Here is a 9,509-nt window from a genome sequence, read left to right as displayed (position 1 = left end):
AAAACAAGAGCCCAGGACCTGACGGATTCCCTGGGGAATTCTACCAAACCTTCCAAGAAGAAATAACACCTATTCTCCTGAAGCTGTTTCAAAAAATTGAAGCAGAAGGAAAACTTCCAGACTCTTTCTATGAAGCCAGCATTACCCTGATCCCCAAACCAGGCAAGGACCATACCAAAAAGGAGAATTTCAGACCAATATCACTGATGAATATGGATGCTAAGATTCTCAACAAGATCCTAGCCAACAGGATCCAACAACACATTAAAAAGATTATCCACCATGATCAGGTGGGATTCATCCCTGGGCTACAAGGATGGTTCAACATTCGTAAATCAATCAATGTGATACAACAAATTAATAGGAGAAGAGAGAAGAACCACATGGTCCTCTCAATTGATGCAGAAAAAGCATTTGACAAAATCCAACATCCGTTCCTGATTAAAACGCTTCAAAGTATAGGGATAGAGGGAACATTCCTGAACCTCATCAAATCTATCTATGAAAGACCCACAGCAAATATCATCCTCAATGGGAAAAAGCTTGCAGCCTTCCCGTTGAGATCAGGAACAAGACAAGGATGCCCACTTTCACCACTCTTGTTCAACATAGTATTAGAAGTCCTAGCAACAGCAATCAGACAACAGAGAGAAATAAAAGGTATCCAAATTGGTAATGAAGAAGTCAAACTCTCTCTCTTCGCAGATGACATGATTCTTTATATGGAAAACCCAAAAGACTCCACCCCCAAACTACTAGAACTCATACAGCAATTCAGCAGCGTGGCAGGATACAAAGTCAATGTGCAGAAATCAGTGGCTTTCTTATACACTAACAATGAAAATACAGAAAGGGAAATTAGAGAATCGATTCCATTTACTATAGCACCAAGAACCATAAGATACCTGGGAATAAACCTAACTAAAGAGGTAAAGGATCTATACTTGAGGAACTATAGAACACTCATGAAAGAAATTGAAGAAGACACAAAAAGATGGAAGACCATTCCATGCTCTTGGATCGGAAGAATAAACATCGTTAAAATGTCTATACTGCCTAGAGCAATCTATACTTTTAATGCCATTCCGATCAAAATTCCACCGGCATTCTTCAAAGAGCTGGAGCAAATAATCCAAAAATTTGTATGGAATCAGAAGAGACCCCGAATCGCTAAGGAAACGTTGAAAAACAAAAATAAAGCTGGCGGCATCACCTTACCTGATTTCAAGCTTTATTACAAAGCTGTGATCACCAAGACAGCATGGTACTGGCATAAAAACAGACACATAGACCAGTGGAACAGAGTAGAGAGCCCTGATATGGACCCTCAACTCTATGGTCAATTAATCTTCGACCAAACAGGAAAAAATATACAGTGGAAAAAAGACAGTCTCTTCAATAAATGGTGCTGGGAAAACTGGACAGCTATATGTAGAAGAATGAAACTCGACCATTCTCTTACACCGTACACAAAGATCAACTCAAAATGGATAAAAGACCTCAACGTGAGACAGGAATCTATCAGAATCTTAGAGGAGAACATAGGCAGTAATCTCTTCGATATCAGCCACAGCAACTTCTTTCAAGATACGTCTCCAAAGGCAAAGGAAACAAAAGCGAAAATAGACTTCTGGGACTTCATCAAAATCAAAAGCTTCTGCACAGCAAAGGAAACAGTCAAAAAAACAAAGAGGCAACCCACGGAATGGGAGAAGATATTTGCAAATGACAGTACAGACAAAAGGTTGATATCCAGGATCTATAATGAACTCCTCAAACTCAACCCACACGAAACAGACAAACACATCAAAAAATGGGCAGAAGATATGAACAGACACTTCTCCAATCAAGACATACAAATGGCTATCAGACACATGAAAAAATGCTCATCATCATTAGCCCTCAGGGAGATTCAAATTAAAACCACATTGAGATATCACCTTACACCAGTTAGAATGGCCAAAATTAACAAAACAGGAAACAACATGTGTTGGAGAGGATGTGGAGAAAGGGGAACCCTCTTACACTGTTGGTGGGAATGCAAGTTGGTGCAGCCTCTTTGGAGAACAGTGTGGAGATTCCTCAAGAAATTAAAAATAGAGCTTCCCTACGACCCTGCAATTGCACTCCTGGGTATTTACCCCAAAGATACAGATGTCGTGAAAAGAAGGGCCATCTGTACCCCAATGTTTATAGCAGCAATGGCCACAGTCGCCAAACTATGGAAAGAACCAAGATGCCCTTCAACGGATGAATGGATAAGGAAGATGTGGTCCATATACACTATGGAGTATTATGCCTCCATCAGAAAGGACGAATATCCAACTTTTGTAGCAACATGGACGGGACTGGAAGAGATTATGCTGAGTGAAATCAGTCAAGCAGAGAGAGTCAATTATCATATGGTTTCACTCATTTGTGGAGCATAACCAATAGCATGGAGGACAAGGGGCGTTAGAGAGTAGTAGGGAATTTGGGTAAATTGGAAGGGGAGGTGAACCATGAGAGACTATGGACTCTGAAAAACAGTCTGAGGGGTTTGAAGTGGCGGGGGGGGGTGGGAGGTTGGGGTACCAGGTGGTGGGTATTATAGAGGGCACAGCTTGCATGGAGCACTGGGTGTGGTGAAAAAATAATGAATACTGTTTTTCTGAAAATAAATAAATTGGGGAAAAAAAAAAAAAGAGCAATCTTAAGAAATCTTAAAAAAAAAAAAATTGGTTAATTAATGTTTGCTCTGGCAGCACATATACTAAAATTGGAACAATACAGAGAAGATTAGCATGGCCCCTATACAAGGATGACATGCAAATTCATGAAGCAGTCCATATTTTTTATGGAACTAGAGGGTATTATGCTTAGCGAATAAGTCAATCAGAGAAAGACGATCTCCCTGATATGAGGAAGTCGAAAAGCAATATGGTGGGGTTGGGAGGTAGGAAAAGAATAAATGAAGCAAAATGGGATTGGGAGGGAGACAAACCATAAGAGACTCTTAATCTCACAAAACAAACTGAGGGTTGCTGGGGGGAGGGAGGGAGAGGGTGGTTGGATTATGGACATTGAGGAGGGTATGGGCTATGGTGAGTGCTGTGAAGTGTGTAAACCTGGCGATTCACAGACCTGTACCACTGGGGCTAATAATACATTATATGTTAATTTAAAAATTGGTAAATTAGTTTGGTGAAATTTCAGGATACAAAGTTTACATGCAAAATTCAGTTACATTTCTACACACTAACAATGGCCTATCTTAAAAAGGATGTTTAGGTTGCCTGGGTGGCTCAGTGGGTTAAGCCACTGCCTTCGGCTCAGGTCATGATCTCAGGGTCTTGGGATCGAGTCCCACATCAGGCTCTCTGCTCAGCAGGGAGCCTGCTTCCCTCTCTCTCTCTGTCTGCCTCTCTATTTCTGATCTCTCTCTATAAAATAAATAAATAAAATTTTAAAAAAAGGATGCTTAAAAATCCCATTTATAGTATCACCAAAAACAATAAAATACTTAGGAATAAATTTAACCAAGGATCTGAAAGGCATACGCACTACCAACTATAAAACATTAGAGAATTGAAAAAGACTCACAAAAAAGAACTATATCACGTTTTCTTGGATTAGAAGAATTATGTTGTTAAAATGTTTGTATATTACCAAAGTAATCAAACTAGACTCAAACTAATCACTACCAAAATTCAATAGTATTTTTCATAGAAATAGAAAACAATGCTTCTAAAATTTTTATGGATACACAAAAGATCCTAAATAGCCAAACCGACCTTTTTTTTTAAAATTTATTTTACAGAGAGAGATCACAAATAGAGAGGCAGGCAGAGAGAGAGAGGGAAGCAGGCTCCCTGCTGAGCAGAGAGCCCAATGTGGGACTCGATCCCAGGACCCTGAGATCATGACCTGAGCCAAAGGCAGCGGCTTAACCCACTGAGCCACCCAGGCACCCATAGCCAAACTGATCTTGAGCAAGAAGAACAAACCAGGGAGCATCATGCTTTCTGATTTCAAAACTATATTACAAAGCTCTATTACAAACCAAGCTATAGCTATATTACAAAGCTATAGTAAGCAAAACAGTATGTACTGGCGTAAAAACAGACACATAGACCAATGAAATAGAATAGAAATTCCAGAAATATACCCCCACACATCTGGTAAACTAATCTTTGATAAGAGTGTCAAGAACACTCAATGGGGAAATTTTACTCCCTTCAATAAGTGGTATTGGGAGAACTATATCCACATGGAAATGAATGAAACTGGACCTCTGTATTACACTGCTCACAAAAATTAAACTCAAAATAGGCCAAGTATTTAAATGTAAGATCTGAAACTATGAAAGCCTCAGAAGAAAAATAAGGGAAAATTCTTCTTGATATTAGTCTTGGCAATAAGTTTTTGGATGTGACACCAAAACGTAGGCAACCAAAGCCAAAATAAGCAAGTGTGGCTAAACCAAACCAAAAAGCCTCTGCACAGCAAAGGAAACAACAAAGTGAGAAGGGAACCTACTGAATGGGATAAAATATTTGCAAACCATGTATCTGATAAGGCATTAATAACTAAAAATATAAAGAACTCTTACAACTCAGTAGTCAAAAACAAAACAAAACCTAAATAATCCAATTTAAAAATTGTCAAAGGAGCTGAATTTTTCCATAGAAGGCATACAGATGGCCAACAGGTACATGAAAAGGTACTTAACATTAGTAATCATCAGGGTAATGCAAGTCAAAGCCACAATGAGATGTCCTCTCATTACTGTTAGGATGGCTGTCATCAACAAGACAAGAGATAACAAGCATTGGTGAGGATGTGGAGGAAAAGGAACACTTGTACACTGTTAGTTGGATTATAAATTGGTACAGACATGGAAAACAGTACAGACGTTACTCAAAAGTTTATAAATAGAATCAGCATATGATCCCACAATCCCATTTCTGGATATATATCCAAAGGAAATTTAGTCATGGTCTTGAAGAGAAAATCTGCACTCCCTTGCTCATTGCAGCATTATTCACAATAGTCAAGATGTGGAAACCATTTAGGTGTCCATGGATGGATGAATGGATAAAGAAAATGTGATACATATATCACATTATAATGAATATTATTCAGACATAAAGAAGGAGGAAACCCCACCGTTTGCAACAACATGGATGTAGCAGAAGGCACTCTGCTAGGTGAAATGAGACAAAGAGAGAAAGGCAAATATTGTATAGTATTACTTATATGTGGAATCTAAAAGCAGAAAAAAATGTGGGACTCATAGAAATAGAGAATGGTGCTTGCCAGGGGATAAGGGATGGGGGGAATGAAATGTTTCAGTTATAAGACGAGGCATTAATATACAGCACGATGGCTATAGTTAATGACCCTGTATTGTACACTTGAAGGTTGTAAGAGAGTAGATCTCAAGCATTCTCACCACACACTCTAAAGGTAACATATCTGCTGTGATAGATATGTTAATTAGCTTGATTCTGGTAAATAATTCATAATGTATATGTATACCAAATTATCACATTGGGGGGAAGGGAAAGAATTATACTTTTTCTTATATTAATATGACCATTCTAGGGGCACCTGGGTGGCTCAGTGGGTTAAGCCGCTGCCTTCGGCTCAGGTCATGATCTCAGAGTCCTGGGATCGAGTCCCGCATCGGGCTCTCTGCTCAGCGGGGAGCCTGCTTCCTCCTCTCTCTCTGCCTGCCTCTCTGCCTGCTTGTGATCTCCGTCTGTCAAATAAATAAATAAAATCTTAAAAAAAAAATGACCATTCTAGTTTTCTTCTGGTTCGTGACTGCATGGTATAAATCTTTTTCTGTCATTTAGATTTTAGCCTATATGTGTGTTTTAATATAAAAGGGGTTCCATATAGAATAAGAACCCAATTGTTAGATTATCAAATAACCTGATTACCCACCTATTGACTAATTCAGTCATATGACAATGCCTGCTTTCAAGGAAAGCTGTGTATGGTAGTGTTTTAGCCAAACATATTTCCTGCACACCCAAATACACATGTATACACATACATTCACATACATCCAAGTTTGTTTGTTTCTTTTTTTTTTTAAGATTTTATTTATTTATTTGACAGAGAGATCACAAGGAGATCACATGTCAATTTAGTGTGATTTTAAATGTGTTTTTCTAGTTTTGAAAAATATTTGTCAAAATTTTTCTTCAAAAATTAACCTACTAAAAATTACTTCCTAAGATACATTCATATATCTTAAACATAAAGATAGTTCTTAAAAGTAAAGAAAAATATTTGGTTAATAGCACCTAAACCCGCACCAAAGTTGTAAATATGAACTAAATACCTGGATTTAGAGGGAAAAAAATTCACTGTACAGTAGAAAGAAAGAAATTCAAAACACTCATTTCCCAGACTCACGGATTATTACCCAAAGCAGCATGTATAAACAAATCCTTGTTTCCACTTTAATCTGTGCAATTTTAAATATTTCTCCATTCATAGAAAGAACATTTACAAAAATAAGATATAGCACGTAAATGTGAACGGAGTATGGTGCTCTAAAGATGGGGAATGATTATTTAAAGGTGAGTGTGATGCTTAAAATTTCATAACCTGGAACGAAAGATAAACAAAAAGATAAGTGGTTGACAGAGGGCCACTTACAGCTATGGTCTCAGACTAATATGATTTTCAGTTAATAAGATTCAGACAGAAGCAGAAATTTTTAATTTAGGGCACAGAAACAAATCAAATGGCACAAAACAAATGTCATATAAAACAATTATTGAATGCCATAAGCCAGCAAAAAGGTTTATGACTCTCAGAATTGACTCTGATTTAAAAAAGCACAGGAGGATATTCAAAAGCAAAGTCAAGGAGAAAATGATCAGTGTACAGCGATTATAGAAGCGAGGCTGGCTTTTAAATAATTGACATATCATAAAATAATTTCAATCATTTTACAAACATTTAATTAGTATTTTCCTTAACATAACAGTAAGCTTATAATGACTACATATGACGCACTATTTATTATTCTGTTTGGATTAGCCAATAATTATAGGAGGGAAAATTTCACCATCATGTTGAAGTCACCTAGTTGAAATGAAATAAGGATGCTATTGAAGACCTTCTTTTGGAAAATGCCAGTGCCAAGAACGTGTAGACAAATCTTGGTCACATAGTTTTCTGTAATTTCACTCATGTACAGCAGAGGGCAGTAATATAATTATAGTAGTTGAACCTGAAGGGAGTAATTATCTGTGATTCTGGGATTCACCGGAAGTAGTAAACTGGAAAGTCTCTCATCTTCATCAATGAATAGTTTTCTCCTATCTAAATAGGGAAATTCTTTGCATGAAATTTACTTAATTTTTATAGCTGAAGGGCCATAATAATAGAAAGTTAATGTTGATTATTCCCCCAGAAATCAACAACACAACGAGTGATCTTTGAACATCATAAACCAGCTTCCTCAGAAGACTAATAACACTCTATCAACCTCTCCCCCACTTCCTCTTGCTCTCACATAGCTACACTCACCTAACTACATCTTCTCCCTGAACACCGTCCCAGAAATCTAAAAGTGGAAAAACTTTTGGCTATGTTAGCAGCTTTTTATGATACAGTTGAAACATTGTCTGATCGTAACGATCTCCACAAGGTGATGGAAACTGTAAGACAAGTGGAAAGACCAACAATTAGCTGTTATGAAAGAATGAGAAAGTTAACCGAAATCATACTTAAATATGTTGTTTCATCACAAAGAGAGAGAACAGATGGTTAAACAGTTTTGTGGTCTTCATTGTCTGGGTAGAATTAATAGAATAATTGCCATTCTTAGCAAAGCATAACGCAAGCATAGTAGACAAAAATAATCACTTGCTTATAAAATTAACTGCGCTAGATGTTTGGGCTCTGCTCTGCAGAAATTGAAAGTCTAGTGGCAGACTTCAAACATGTTAACAAATACATTAAATAAAATGTGGTAAGTCCTGTGGGAACATAGAAAAGGGCATGACTCGGGGAGCCTCTGGGAGCCAGGAAAGGGCTGTGGAGACACTAACATTTAAATTGGGCTTTGGAGGGTGGGTAGGCATTCATTAGTTTAGAAAGTGGTAGAACAAGCTTCCAGGAAGATAGGAACTGGTCATATCAAAGCTTAGAGTCATAGAAGGGTAATCATAAGGTAAATACATCTCCAGCATTCAAGGGAACAGCCAACTGGAAGCACAGTTCTGTATTAGGTAGAAAGTAATTTTATTATGCTATTAAGGTAATTCACAATGGATGCTTAAGAAACTTAAGAGAGGAGTTAGCTTTGAATTTTAACAGATGAGTTTGTTAATCACAGACTCTTTACTTGTGGGCATGTGGGAGTAGGGAGAGGTGATTTGTTTCAGTGCTTGCTTTTTAGTACAGCATTTTCCTTTTTCAGGAAGCTGATTGGAGTCGGGAATTTGGTAGCTTATTTTAGAAAGGTTGTGACTCTCGAGTCTAGAAACTTCTGATTACCAGCATGATTTTATTTCATACCCAGAAATTATAGAGACAGTATTTTTTTTTCTGTTTGCTTGTTCTTCTGGCCACTGCATTAGTGTCCAAAAATTAGTTATGGTCAGAGCTATATTGTCAGAAGTAAGTGTGCAAATGAGAATTATTTTGCGATCAGAACTCAACCTATCAATATGGTTATGGCCTAGGTATTTTTAAGAGCCAGTGAAAATATTTGAGATCTGAAAAATAATGTATTGGCTTTAAAATATAAAAATGAAATGGGAAAATAAGAATTGATAGATGTTTAATTGCCTACAAAAGTAGTAGTAACCACTCAACTTCATCTCAACTCTTTTCTCACTGTATCAAACGTACTCAATATGGGACATGGATGCCTTTTATATCTTTGATGTGATTTAGAGTAAGGCCTCTAAAAAAAAAATAGGTGTCCATAGCATAGCATTTAAGCTCTTCAAATTTCTCCTCTCACCCTGAGTATTGCGTCCACATTATTTTATATTTTTATGCTCCTCTGGGAATCTTTGATTGTAAGAATCTACAGCATCTGTTTCCAGGGAGACAGCAGGTAGAAGGAATCATGAGAAACATAGGCCTCAACTCCTGCCCCCAGCTTTATTTCATTTTTGTTAACAGGGGACTGGTTAACAGACTCAGTTCCCCCATGACACTGCTTAGCCCAGAATCGTGTCTGTTGCCTCATTCTTCTGGTTCTGGATAGTGGAAGAACGAAAATATGTAAATGATCCATATTTAGATTTATAGATAAATTTAAAATTCTTAGATAGGAGTTACCATGTTGCCAATTTACAATATCTTGGTTACACAGGTTCCTTTCTGTTAGTTATTTAAATTTATTTTTGGCTAGAAATTTATATTTGGCTAGAAATATATTACAAATGCTTGGTAGTTTTTGAGACTGGCCCATAGAAGCCTCACAGATACATGATGTACCTGAATATTTTAATCACAACATTGTTGAAGATACATTTTCTCTCCCAATT

General features: G+C 37.2%; 1 non-coding gene across 1 annotated transcript; it reads left to right on the top strand.

The window, feature by feature from the left end:
• The first annotated feature begins 2,732 nt into the window (after positions 1-2,732).
• On the top strand, positions 2,733-2,835 carry LOC122917857. The gene has a single exon (XR_006386485.1). It is a non-coding gene; the product is annotated as a U6 spliceosomal RNA (small nuclear RNA).
• Positions 2,836-9,509: the final 6,674 nt, after the last annotated feature.

Source organism: Neovison vison, chromosome 9, assembly GCF_020171115.1.
Source record: "Neovison vison isolate M4711 chromosome 9, ASM_NN_V1, whole genome shotgun sequence".
NCBI lineage: Eukaryota > Metazoa > Chordata > Mammalia > Carnivora > Mustelidae > Neogale > Neogale vison.
The sequence above is the reverse complement of the archived record's forward strand: the minus strand, read 5'-3'. Positions and strand labels throughout refer to the sequence as shown.